This window comes from Canis aureus, chromosome X, assembly GCF_053574225.1.
Source record: "Canis aureus isolate CA01 chromosome X, VMU_Caureus_v.1.0, whole genome shotgun sequence".
Taxonomy (NCBI): domain Eukaryota; kingdom Metazoa; phylum Chordata; class Mammalia; order Carnivora; family Canidae; genus Canis; species Canis aureus.
This window is the reverse complement of record NC_135649.1, coordinates 53,024,325-53,039,027: the sequence shown is the minus strand read 5'-3', so window position 1 is coordinate 53,039,027 and position 14,703 is coordinate 53,024,325. Positions and strand designations below refer to the sequence as shown.

General features: G+C 34.8%; 2 pseudogenes; one reads left to right on the top strand and one right to left on the bottom strand.

The window, feature by feature from the left end:
* The first annotated feature begins 4,716 nt into the window (after positions 1-4,716).
* LOC144309355 (U4 spliceosomal RNA) lies at positions 4,717-4,870 on the top strand (annotated as a pseudogene).
* Positions 4,871-6,630: 1,760 nt separating this feature from the next.
* LOC144307997 (tubulin alpha-1A chain-like) lies at positions 6,631-7,879 on the bottom strand (annotated as a pseudogene).
* Between the last annotated feature and the right edge of the window lie 6,824 nt (positions 7,880-14,703).

Below are 14,703 nucleotides of genomic sequence, written 5' to 3'. Positions count from 1 at the left end.
AAAAGGGTGTTTGAGAATACTTGACTCTTTGGGGATCCCCTTTATTAAAAAGACATTTAAAATATTTTATAAAAAACATTGACAAAATACACATTTACCACTTTAAGGTTATATAAGGAAGATCCTCCTGGAAAAAGCAAAGTGATGTTACCTGCTGAGCAAATCTCATGTTTTATCACACAAATCATCCAACTCTGTATAAATTAGAGACAAGAAAGCAAATGTACCAACCAAAACTTCTCCCATGTCCCTTGAGCAGAATTTCACACTGTGAGACACTTCTGAAATGAATTCTTAGCAGTTTCTGAAGAAGAGATATTCTGACTGATATTTCTACCTTAAAAGAAACCATCCAGCAAACAGTAGTACTTCCACGACAACATGAACCCTTAGTAAACCTAGTGGAGACCTGGTTGAACATGCCCACATAAGTATTACCTATATATATAAGTATATATAGTAGTACATATATATATATATATATGTATTACATATATATATGGCAAAATTATCTGTTATCTATCTATCTATCTATCATCATCATCTATCTATCATCTATCTATCTATCATCTGTATCTTTTGGCAACTTTCAAGTTTTAAACTGTGTACATGGGTTAACTGTTAGCTAATTGTTTGTTTAAGAAACAGCACTAGATTAAGCAAGGCTTTTTAATTCCCTTTATAATGGCCACTCCCCTCCCCGCGGGGCCCTGACATCTCTGACTCACCATTACCTCTTCCCCTAGCAGTGTATTCCTGAGTTTGGCACCTCCTGTCCTTCCCCACCTTATCAGAAAATGAACCCTGTAGTTTTTCATGGGTTAGTCCCCTCAGGCCCTGGGAAGCATCCCCAAACCAAATCAACCAATCCACCCCGGTCCCCACAAAGGTGGCCAGGTTGGGAGCAGACTCTTCAGACAAAGCCTCTCCAGCTCTGGACAACATCCTCACTCGTTGTGGTCTATCAATGGAGGCTGGGTGCATGTGGAACCAGTATATCCAATAAGAGACTAGGTGATCTCTAGGAAAATCACATGGGCCTCTTGTTCCAAAACAAAAAAAAAAACAAAAAAACAAAAAAACAAAAAACAAAAAACAAAAAACAAAACAAAACAAAACTTAATTTCAGTAGTATGAAAAACTTCCCTCCCATGCAGCTGTGTTCTCCCCTTTAAGGCTGCTATTGTAACAAAGAACATCTGTTTACTTTCTGTGCCCATCATATAGATTTACAACTACTGTTTTACATAATTGTCTATTAAGTGAAAGAAAGAAGAAAAAAAAGGAATAAAAAATTAAAAAACACCATCAATACTGACTTTTACATTAACCTATGTATTTACCTTTACCACATTCTTTATTTCTTCCCATGAATTTGAGTTCTCCCTAGTGTCCTTTTACTTTAGACTGGAGAACTTTTATTAGCATTTCTTTGAGGGCATGTTCACTAGCAATAAATTGAAGGGTGTTTTTTGTTTGTTTGTTTTTGTTTTATTTTTAGAATGCTTCATTGTCAACTTTTCTTTGAGCCCTTTAATATGTTATCCCACTGTTTCCAGCTTCCATAGTTTCTGATGAGAATTCAGCTATTAATCTTAGTCAGGAAACCTTGTACAAGATAAGTTTTCTCTTGCTGCTTTCAAAATTCTCTTAGGCTTTGGTTTTTGACAGTTGCATTATAATGTACTGTGGATATCTTTGAGTTTATCCTACTTGGAGTTCATTGATATTTTCATAAGTATAGGTTAATGTTTTTCATCAAATTTGAGTTTCAGCTTTGTATCTTCAAATATTCTTTCTTCCCTTTTCTTTCTCTACTTCTGGGCCTCCCATATGCATATGGTCATACCTTGGTATGCTTGGGGTTGTTCTACAGGTCTCTTAGGCTCTTTTCATTTCATTTTACTTCATGTTTTTTCTTTTGGTTCCTCAGACTGGTTGATCTCAATCAATTTCATGTGTCATGTCACATCTGCTAGTGAGTACCTCTAGTGAATTTTTCATTTTAGTTATTGTGCTTTTTCACTCCAAAATTTCTATTTGTTTACCTTTATAATTTCTATCTCTTGACTGATATTCTCTATTACATTGGATGTTGTTCTCAAGATTTCATTTAGATTTTTGTACATGGTTTCCTTTAGCTGTATAAACATACTTTAAGTAGTTAAAGTATGTTTAGTAAGTATAACACCTTACCTTGTCTAGTAAGTATAACATCTAGGATTCCTCAAGGACAGTTTCTATTAATTGCTTTTTTTTCCCTATGTGATGGCTATACTTTCTTGTTTCTCTGCATGTCTCATAATTTTTTGCTGTTGTTGAAAACTGGATATTTTGAAAATTATAATGTGATAACTGTGGAAATTAAATTCCTCCCTCCCCAGGGATTGTTGTTACTACTTGTTGTAATTAAAGTTGTTTGAGGCATTTTTAAACTAATTTTGTAAACTAGGTGTTCTTTGTTATATATGGCCACTAAAGACTATTCCTTCAGCTTAGTGGTCAGCCAGTGATTATATGGAGATTTCTTTAAAACCTAGAAATAAAAAAAATCCTCTAGTCTTTGCAAATGGGCATTGTGTGTGTGTATGTGTGTGTGTGTTAGGATATGCCCTCAGTACTCAGCTAGGTGATTTGTAACTCTGCATTATCCTTTACTTCCTGTTTGTGAAGAGCCTGAAAGTGAGCCAGAGGTAAGAAACTGAGAGCTTTCTCAGATCTTTTGTAAACCTATGCATAGCCCTTGGCATGTGCAGGTCTTTCCAGATTCCCAAGAATCTGTCAGAGCTTTTCAAATTCCCCTTTTCCCCAAATCATCTCACTTCTCTTTCTTCCCAAGCTTTCTAAAAATTCTATTGTTTCCCCTAGCTTTATCCATTGCTATAGGCAGCAGGGATTAATATAGCTGCCTAAAAATGTTTTCCTCTAATGCCCACTGGGGCATTACGTCTGTTGAGATTGTCTATTTTTCTTAAATCAGTTTTATCAAGTTGTGTTCTTCAACAAACTTACCTAGTGCATCGAAGTTGTTAATAATATGTCTTTATTATCCTTTTAATGTCAGTGGGATCTGAGCAATATCCCCTCTTATATTCTTGATATTGATATTTTGTTTTTTTTTATGTTGAGCAATTTTAATTGGGCTTTATCAATTGTATTAATCTTTTATATATTTGGACTCAAATTATTTATTTTCTAATTTACTAATTTCTCTCTTAGTCTTATTATTTTCTTTCTTCCATTCATTTTGGATTAATTTAGTCCTTTTTCTAGCTTCTTAAGATTAATTATTGACTTTAAATTCCTCTTCCTTTCTAATAATATAAATCTTTAAAACTATAAAGCTTCTTTTAGGTACTGCTTTAGCTTCATCCCATAAATATTTATATGTTGTATTTTCATTGTAACCCACTTTGAAATATTTTCTAGTTTTTCTTATTATTTCTTTTTTGAAAAAATAAGTAAATGCCCTAGACTCAAACATGTCTTTAAATTTCCAAATATTTGGGCATTTTTTCTTATGTATCTTATTGCTATTGATTTCTAATTTAATCCCCTTATGATTAAAATATATTACATAAGGTTTAGATTTTTGAAATTTTTAAACTTATTTTATGATCCAGTACATACTCTGTCTTGGTGAACATATTCTATGTACATATGAAAATGTGTGTTCTAAAAATATCAGTTAAATTGAATTGGTTGATGAAGTTGAAACCTTCCACAGCCTCAAGATTTTTTTTCTCTAGTGTTTCTACCAGTTACTAAGAGGAGTTATTAAAATCTTCAAATATGATTGTGAATTTGTCTATTTCTCTCTTTAGGGTTGTAAATTATTTTTCAATTGAAATATAATTTACATGCAGTGTTTATAAGTTTCAGGTATAAAATGTAATAATCCAAAATTCCATACTTAACACAGTGCTCATTAAGATAAATGTACTCTTGATCCCCTTTATTTCAAACCCCCACCACTCTGGCAAACACCAGTGTGTTCTCTGTATTTAAGAGTTTATTTTTCTCTTTTTTTCTTTGTTCATTTGTTTTATTTTTTTAATTCCACATATGTTTGAAATCATACGGTATTTCTTTCCCTGACTATTTCACTTACCCTCTAGACCAATCCATGTTATTGTAAATGGCAAGATCTCATTCTTTTTTATGGCTAATATTCCATTGCATATACATACCACTCTTTAAAAAAATTTTATTCAAATTCCAGTTAGTTCACATACATTGTAATATTAGTTTCAGGTGTATGATATAGAAATTCAACACTTCCATAAAACACTTGGTGCTCATCACGAATGCATTCCTTAATCCCTATCACATACTTAACCTATATCACTTCTTCTTTATCCATTCATCTATAGATGGACACTTGGGCTGCTTCCTTATCTTGACTATTGTAAATGATGCTGCGACAAACATAAGAGTGCATATATCTTTTCAAATTAGCTGTTTTTTTCCCTTTGGGTAAATACCCAGTAGTGAAATTACTGGATCATATGATAATTCTATTTTTAAGCTTTTAAAAAATCTTCATACTGTTTTCCACAGTGACTACACCAATTTGCATTTCCATGAACAGTGCAATATGACTCCTTTTCTCCACATCATCACTAACACTTATTTCTTGTCTTTTTGTTATTTCTAGCCATTCTGACAAGTGTGAAGTGACATCTCATTGTGGTTTTAATTTATATTTCCCTGATGAGCTTTGTGCAGTGGCAGTATCATAGCCAATGAGGTTTATCCAAGGTGTGATTATGGGTAATTTAAAACATTTCCCTGATGATTAGTAATATTGAACATGCTTTTGTGCGTCTTTTGGCCATCTGCAAATATTATTTGGAAAAAATGTCTATTCAAGGACTCTGCCCGTTTTTTAATTGGATTGTTTGTTTTTGAGTTGTATAAGTTCTTTATAAATTTTGGTTATCAACCCTGTATTGAATTTAACATTTGTAAATATCTGCTCCCATTCAGTAGATTGCCTTTTTGTTGTTGTTGATAGATTCCTTCAATGTACAAAAAAGCTTTTTGCTTTGGTGTAATTTCAGTAATTGCATTTTGCTTTTGTTTCCCTTGCTTCAGGAAACATATCCAGAAAAATATTGCTATGGATAATTTCAAAGAAATTACTACCTAAGTTTTCATCTAGGATTTTTACAATTTCATGTCTCACAAGTCTTTAATCTATTTTGATTTATTTTTGTGTATGATGCAAGAAAGTGGTACAGTTTCATTCTTTTGCATGTAGCTGCCTGGTTTCCAGCACCATCTGTTGAAGAGACTGTATTTTCTCCATTATATACTCTTGCCTCTGTTATAGATTAATTGGTCATATAATCATGGACTTATTTCTGGGCTCTGTAATCTGTTTCATTGATATATGTGTCTATTTTTGTGCCAGTACTACACTATTTTGATTACTACAGCTTTGTAGTATATCTTGAAATCTGAGATTGTGATACCTCCAGCTTTGTTCTTTTTCAAGATTGCTTTGGCTATTTGGGGTCTTTTGTGGTTTTGTACAAATTTTAGGATTTTTTTTCTAGTTCTGTGAAAAATGTTTTTGGTATTTTGATAACATTGCTTTAATATGTTGATTGTTTTGGCAGCATGGATATTTTAATAATATTGGTTCTTCCAATCCACAAGCATGGAATATCTTTCCATTTGTATGTGTCATCTTCAATTTCGTTCATCAATGTGTTATAGTTTTCAGAGTACTTAACTTGGTTAAGTTTATTTCAAGATATTTTTGTTCTTTTTGGTGCAGTTGTCAATGGAACTGTTGTCTCAATTTCTCTTTCTGGTATTTTATTATTAGTGTATAGAAATGCAACAGATTTCTATATATTAATTTTGTATTTTGTGACTTTGCTCAGTTCATTTATCAGTTCTGGTAGTTTTTTTGTGGAGTCCTAGGGTATTCTATATATAGTATAATGTCATATGCTAATAGTGAAATTTTCACTTTTCCTTACCAATGTATATGCCTTTTATTTCTTTTTCTTGTCTGATTGCTGTGTCTAGGAATTCCGGTACTGTTTTAAATAAAAATGGTAAGAGTTGGTATCTTTGTCTTACTCCTGATCTCAGAGGAAAATCTCTAAATCTCTTTCACCATTGAGAATGATGTTCATTGTGGATTTTTCACATATGGCCTTTATTATGTTGAATTATGTTCTCTCTTAACCTAATTTTTTGAGGGCTTTTATCATCAATAGATGTTGTACTTTGTCAAATACTTTCTCTGCTTCTATTTAGATGATTGTGTGATTTTCATTCTTTTTCTGTTTAGTATGATGCATCACATTGATTTGTGAATATTGAACCACACTGGTATCCCAGGAATACATCCCACTTGATCATGGTGAATGATTTTTTTAAAATGTATTGTTGGACTTGATTTGTTAATACGTGTATATATATTAAGACAGAGAATACTTTATTCAAACCCACCAGAGAAATGGACAGCTTGGGTCTGTAACAAAGCATTATGTTTTAAAGCATAGGTCAATAATTGTATGAAAGTGTACACTGCTACATACAAATTAACTGATCAGAGAACAGCTTTTCAGTGTTCAAAATAGAATAAGCTTCCCTATAAAGGCAGCACCTTTGTGACATTTTTAACTTTAGTATTCCTTTCCTTCTTCACCCTCTCCTTCAACAGAATCCACACCAACCTCCTCATAATCCTTGTCAAGGATAGCCATGCCCTCACAGGCCTCAGAAAACTCTTCTTTCTCCATGCTTTCACCCACATACCAGTGACCAAAGGCACACTTGGTATACACCAGGTCAAACTTGTGATCCAGGTGAGCCCAGGCCTCAGCAATGGCTGTGGTATTGCTCAGCATGCACACAGCTCACTGTACTTTGGCCAAGTCTCTACCACCATGGGAGGCTGGTAATTAATGTCAACCTTTAAGTCAGTGGGGCACCAGTCCACAAACTAAATGGTACCCTTGTTCTTGATCACAGCATTGACATCTTTGGGAACCACATCATCATGGTACAACAGGCAGCAAGCCATGCATTTATCATGGTGAGGATCACATTTTACCCTCTGGTTTGTTGACTCAAAGCATGCCTTGGTGATCTTTGCTACAGAAAGCTGTTCATGTAGGCTTTCTCAACAGAGATGACAGGCTTTTGTGGCCAGAGGGAAGTGATTGTGGGGTAGGGTACCAGGTTGGTCTGGAATTCTGTCAGATCAACATTCAGAGCTCCATCAAATCTGAGGGAAGCAGTGATAGAGGATATAATTTGACCTTTCAGTCTATTCAGGTTCATGTAGGTTAGGCATTCAATATCAAAGTTACTATGACAGATGTCAAAAATAGCTATGTTTTCTACCATGAAGGCACAATCAGAGTGCTACAGGATGGTGTGAGTAGTGAGGATGGAGTTGTAGGGCTTAACTACAGTTGTGGAAACCTGAGAGGCTGGGTAAATGGAGAATTCCAGCTTGGACTTCTTGCTATAATTGACAGGGAGATGTTCCATCAGCAGGGAAGTGAACCCAGAGGCAGCTCCCCCTCTAAAGCTGTGGAAAATCAAGAAGCCCTGAAGACTTGTGCACTAGTTGTACAGTTACTGAATTTGGTCTAAGACAAGGTCAATGATCTCCTTGCCAATAGTGTAGTTAGTGCCATCGGGCATAATTATTGGCAGCATCTTCCTTGCCTGTGATGAGGTGCTCAGGGTGGAAAACCTAGAGGCAGGTGCTAGTGTGAACGTCATCAATGACTGTGTGTTCCAGGTCTACAAAATCTGCCTTGGGCACATGCTTGCCAGCACTTGTCTCACTGAAGAAGTTGTTAAAAAAGTCATCTCCTCCCCCAGTGGTCTTGTCACTTGACATATGGCCATTGGGCTGGATGCCATGTTCCAGGCAACAGAGCTTCCAGAAGGCATTGCCAATCTGGACACCAGCCTATCCAACATGAATGGAGATGCATTCAGTTGCTGCTTTGCAGCTGCTGAGTAGATGATGGGGAGGAAGAGGAGAGGTTGTTGCTTTTTATAAGCATGACTCTTGGGTGGTCAATGTAAGAGACCAAATCTTTATTTGTTAGTTAATATTTTGTTGAGGATTTTTGCATCTATGTTCATCAGAGATGTCAACTGGTAGGGTTTTTTGAGTTTTTTTCATATAATTTTAATATTAGGGTAATGTTGATTTCATAGATTGAATTTGGAAGTTTTCCTTCTATTTTTTGGAATAGTTTGAGAAGAATAAATATAAATTCTTTAAATGTTTGGTAGAATTCACTTCTGAAGTCATCTGATCCTGGACTTTTGTTTATTGGGAGATTTTTGGTCACTGACAATTTCTTTCCTGGACTTTTGTTTACTGGGAGATTTTTGATCACTGATATAATTTCTTTGCTAGTAATTGGTCTGTTTCAATTTTCTATTGGTTCTTGATTCAGTTTTGGAAGGTGTTTCTAGGAATCTGTCCATTTCTTCTAGATTGCCCCATTGGTTTGCATATAATTTTTTAGAATATTCTCCTTTAATCCTTTGTATTTCTGTGGTGTCAGTTTTCTCCATCATTTCTGATTTTATTTATTTATTTATTTATTTATTTATTTATTTATTTATTTAATTTTTTTTTCATTTCTGATTTTAAATCATCTTTTATTTTTTTCTTGATGAATTTGGCTAAAGTTTTATCAATTTTTTTTTATCTTTTCAAAGAACGAGTTCCTGGTTTCATTGATCTATTCTATTGAGGCTTTTTAATCTCTCATTTATTTCTGCTCTATTCTTTATTATTTCCTTTATCCTACTGGTTTGGGGCTTTGTTTATTGTTCTTTTTCTTGCTCCTTTAGGTGTAAGTTTTGATTGTTATTTGTGATTTTTCTTGCTTTTTGAGGTAGGCCTGTATTGCTACCCGTTTTCCCTCTTAAAACAGCTTTAGCTGCATCCCAAGATTTTGGACTGTTGTGTTTTCATTTTCATTTGTTTACATGTATTTTTAAATTTTTTCTTGGATTTCTTCATTGACCTATTGATTGTTTAGTATCATGTTATTTAACTTCTGTGTACCTGTTTTCTTTCCAGATATTTTCTTGTGATTGATTTTGTTTCATAGTCTTGTGACCAGAAAAGACACATGATATGATTTCAATATTTTTATTCATTGAGACTTGTTTTGTGATCTAATGTGACCTATTCTGGAGAATATTCCATGTCCACTTGAAAAGAATATGTATTCCCTTGTTTTGGGGTGTAATGTCCTGAATATTTCTGTTAAATCCATATGGTCTAATGTGTCATTCAGAGGTGAAGTTACCTTGTTGATTGATTTTCTGTCTGGAAGATCTATCCATTGGTGTAAGGGGGTGTGAAAGTCTCCTACTATTATTGTATTACTATAAATTTCTCCTTTTTTTCTGTTAATAGTTATTTTATATATTTAGGACCCCGCCTAATATAGGTGTATAAATATCTGCAATTATTATATCCTCTTAATGGACTGTTCCATTTATCATTATGTAGAGGCCTTCTTTGTCTCTTGTTATGGTCTATTTTATTTTTCAATTGTATTTTATTTAAATCCAATTAATTAACATATAGTACATCATTAGTGTCAGATGTAGATTTCAGTTATCAATTGCATATAATACCAAGTTCTCATTACATCACTGACCTCCTTAATGCCTGTTACTGAGTTATCCCATCCCCTGACCCACCTCCTCTCCAGCGACTCTCAGTTTGTTTCCAATAGTTAAGAGTCTCTTATGGTTTGTCTCCCTCTCTGATTTCATCTTATTTTATCTTCCCCTCTCTTCCCTTCTGATTCTCTGTTTTGTTTCTTAAATTCCACATATGAGTGAAACCATGTGATAATTGTCTTCCTCTGATTGACTTATTTTGCTTCACATAATGCCCTCCAGTTCCATCCACATCATTGCAAATGGTAAGATTTTATCCTTTTTGAAGGCTGAGTAATATTCCATGATGTGTGTGTGTGTGTGTGTGTGTGTGTGTGTGTGTGCATAGATAGTACATCTTCTTTATCCATTCATATGTAATTAGACATCTGGGTTATAGTCTGTTTTAGAGTCTATTTTATCTGATATAAATATTGCTATCCCAGCTTTTTTTTAAATTTCCATTTGTATAGTAAATGTTTTCCCATCCCCCACTTTGAATATGCATGTGTCTTTAGTTCTGAAGTGAGTCTCTTAGAGGCAACATGTAGATGGTTCTTCTTTTTTATTGATTCACTAACCCTATGTCTTTTGATTGTTGCCTTTAGTGTGTCTACATTTATTTATTTATTATTTTTTTTTTTTTTAATTTTTTTTTTTTTTTTTTTTTTTTTATTTATGATAGTCACAGAGAGAGAGAGAGAGGCAGAGACACAGGCAGAGGGAGAAGCAGGCTCCATGCACCGGGAGCCCGACGTGGGAATCGATCCCGGGTCTCCAGGATCGCGCCCTGGGCCAAAGGCAGGCGCCAAACCGCTGCGCCACCTAGGGATCCCTAGTGTGTCTACATTTAAAGTCATTGTTGATAGGTATGCACTCATAGTTATTTTGTTACTTGTTTTATGGTTTCTTTTGTAGTCCTTCTCTTTTCCTTTCTTTTCTTGCCATCTTCCCTTGTGGTTTGGTGGCTTTCTCTCCTGTTATGCTTGTATTTAGTTCTGTTAATTTTTTGTATCTATTATAGATTTTTGATTTTTGATTAAAATGAGGTTCGTACATAACGTCCTATGCATATAGCAGTTATATTAAATTGAATGTCCCTTAAGTTTGAACCCATTCTAAAACCATTAAATTTTACACCCCATATTTTATATATATGCTGCCATACATTATATCCCTTTATTTTATGAATGCTTTGATTGATTTTACAGATATACTTGATTTTATTGCTTTTGTGCTTTAACTTCCATACTGTTTTTATAAGTGATTGATCTATTACTTTTATTATATGCTTACATTTACTTGTGATATTTTACCTTTCATAATTTTTTTTTTATTCCTGGTTTTTGCCTTTTCTTTCCACTCAAAGAATTCCCTTTAATGTCCCTTGTAAGGCTGGTTTGGTGGTAATGACTTCCTCTAACATTTGTTTGGGAAACTCTTTATCCGTCTTTTTTTCTGAATGGTAGCCTTGCTGGATACAGTATTTTTGGTTGCAGATTTTTTCTGTTCAGCACTATGAATATATCATGATGGTCCCTTCTGGCCTGCAAAGTTTCTGCTGATAAATCAGTTGATAGCTTTATGGGGTTTCTCTTTATGTATCTACTTTCTTTTCTCTTATTACTTTTAAAATTCTCTCTTATCATTATTTTTTGCCATTTTAAGTATTATGTGTCTTGGTACGAACCTCCTTGGATTAATTTTGCTGGGGGCTTTCTCTGTTTTCTGGATCTGATGTCTGTCTCTTTCCTTAGATTAGGGAAGTTTTCAGTTATTATTTCTTCAAATAAATTTTCCTCCCTTTCTCTTGTTCTTCCTTCTTGGATCCTTATAATGTGAATATTATTATACTCGATGATGTTGCTGAGTCCTCGTAACCTTTCTTTCTTTCTTTCTTTCTTTCTTTCTTTCTTTCTTTCTTCTTTCTTTCTTTCTTTCTTTCTTCTTTCTTTCTTTCTTTCTTTCTTTCTTTCTTTCTTTCTTTCTTTCTTTTTTTCTTTCTTTCCTTTTCTTTCTTTCGTTTTTTCTTCTTTCTTTATCTTTTCAGCTTGTATGCTTTCCATCACCCTGTCTTTTAGGTTGCTAATCTATTTTGCCTACTCTAATCTGTTATTGATTCTTTCTAGTATATTTTTAAATTTCAGTTATTGGGCTTTTCATCTGTGGTTCTTTTTTATATTTTAATCTCTTTGTTGAAGGATTCACTGAGATCCTCGACTCTTTTCTCAAATCCAGTATCTGTATGATCATTACTTTGAATTCTTTATCAGGCATATTGCTTATCTCTGTTTTATTTGATTATTTTGCTATGGTTTTGTCCTGTTGTTTCATTTGGGACATACTCCTTTGTCTTCTCATTTTGTCTCTGTTTCTATGTATTAGGAAAGTCAGCTATGTTTTTTTATCTTGAAAGTAGTGGTCTTAGAAGAAGAGGAGTTGTGGTGCTGTGTAACACAATATCTCCTGTTTACCAGAACCAGAGATCTCCAATGTGGGTTTTGTGCAACCCTACTATTATAGCTCAGTCATGTTTGCCTTCAGTCCAGTTGCCTGCAATAATAGCCCACTTCACCTGCTGTCAGTATATTGTGCAGGCTTTGTTCCCTGTGCTGTTAAGGGAGCAGTTTGGGGTTGCCATGGGCTTATATTTGGCCAGTGTCAGTGGTCAGACCAGATGCCTGTCCTCAGCTCATATGTCAGGGATGTAGTCCCACAGACCTGCAGGGTACTCTCCCTGTTTTGTCCCTGAGAGGATTTCATTGGTGCATGACACTGGCAGTCAGACCAGGTGCCTGCCCCTAGTTCCTCTGCCAGGGCTGCAGTTGCAGTGATTGGTAGGGGCTCTCTCTGTGCTACTAGGCATAAGGTTTGGCTTCTGGGACTTTGGGTGCACTATTATGTATGGTTATCTTCCCCTTTACCCAGGGTAGGATTCACTTTGGAGTGGTGTCAATTCCTGCCAAGGCTTCTTGCAGGATGCGTAGAGTCAGGAGCCACTTTGGAGGGAAGCCTGCAGAGTGAAATGGGTTGGATAGGATAGATCTACAGAAAAAGGTGTGGGTAGTCTGTGTGGTTCCAAAAAGATAGGCAGAAAGCATTTGCAATGGTTTTTGCAAGTGTCCTGCTAATTAGGCTGTAGGTGGGGAGAAATGGCATCCATTAGCTCTTTTGTTTTTGGAGAAATCTCCTAAATATCCCTGTTCCTCCAACACATATTCTAAGATTAATAAATAAATCTGCTTCATGTATACCCCAGGCTCTTTAAAAACTGCTACTTCTATGCTGTGTCACCACTGGGTTATTTGTTATGCTGGCTCTTTAAGAGTAGGAACTCAGTTTCCTATTACCCTTCAGCTCTATATGTATGGGCTCTTTTTCCCAGTGCAAGTCCTCCATAATTTGGGTTCATGGTATGTGGTCTGATCCTCTTGTTTCTCTGTGCTTGTAATGTTCCTTTGTGGTTAGTCTCACTGGGAGTTTGGTTCCTGATCCCATCTCTGTCCCACCTACACTTTTTAATGTGGCCTCCTCTCTACAATTAACTGTGGAAAGTCTGTTCTGCCAGTCCTCAGGTCATTTTCAGAGTTGGTGGCACTGATATGGTTGTTATCTTGGTATGTCCATGGGACTAGGTGAACTCAGGATTCTTTTACTCCCTCCATCTTCCTTTACCTAAAATCTAGTTTTGTCAGGTTCCAATAGAGCAATATTATTAGCTACAGATTTGATTGTCATGTTTTCTTCCTGTATTAACCTATAAAAATAGTCTGAAATTTCCCTATTTATCTCAGGTAATAACCCTTGTCTTGAAGTCTCTTTAGTCTTACAATTTCATAGACACACAAACCTTCTTACACTTATTTTTGTACTATATAACTTTTTGTACCCTTATTTTCAACCTGTGTCATTATATTGAGACACAATGCCTATTGTAGCATACAATGAAGGCAGCAGTTTGTAAATCTTTGTCTTTTAGTTGGAGAGATTAGTCTACTTACATGTAAAATAATTTATTGATATGTATGGGTTTAAATCTATTATTTTGTTTTTCAATTTTTTTCTATTGGCCTCATTTGATTTTCGTTGTTCTGTTCCTCCTTTCTTATCTTCTCTTAGGTTAATTAATTATTTTTATTCAAGTGCCAATAATCTTTTATTGAATGTAGTTCTCAATTAGGATATGAAAGGATTCAAGGGTGTCAGGCAAAGGTCATGGTCAGGAATCCAGAATGTGTCTCCACACTGGGCCCTCTTCAGTGGTACTTGTGTAGCAGGTCATGTTTGAGTTCCTCGTAACAATGACAGCAGTTGAAAAGCACATAAACTGCTAATACCGTAGAAAACCCAGTGATCCCCCTTTCTTTACAATGGCATACTTGTTGTAATACTTGTAGTAATCTCTTTGAAACACTCCAGTAATGACTTTAGGGGTGAAATCCTACATCAATAACCAGCTTTGCAGTTCTTCTCCTTCAATTATATGGATTAAGCTATCTTGGAGTCCTGGGTATCCATTATCAGGTAATTTTTTTTTAAGTTTTCCATTTAAATTTCTCTTATGGCTTTTTAACTTTGCCTTTTATATTAGTTTTTAGTGTTTGCTGTATGGATTATGATATGCATCCTTAACATTTCAGTTCACTTAGAGTTAATATTATATAAAAGGTTATTTTCAAGATGTTGTACATATCTTTGTTTTGGGAAATTTGATTATGAGGTGCCTCAGTTTTTGTTTAGTGTATTTATACTTCTTAGGGTCAGTGAGCTTCTTAGATCAATGTACATTTATGATTTTCACCAAATTTGGAAAATCTTCAGGCTTATATCTTCAAGTGTTTTTTGCTTCATTTTTTCTCCTTTCTTCTTCTGGGAATCCAAATACATGTGTGTTATATGATACAGTCTTATGTGCTTGAAGTGTTAGATCAAACATAGGCAAACTCTTGTTCTTCATCTGAATCTGGTCTTTTTTAAGGGCCCTCAAGCTAAGAATGGGAAATAAAAATGGTTTTCATATTTATA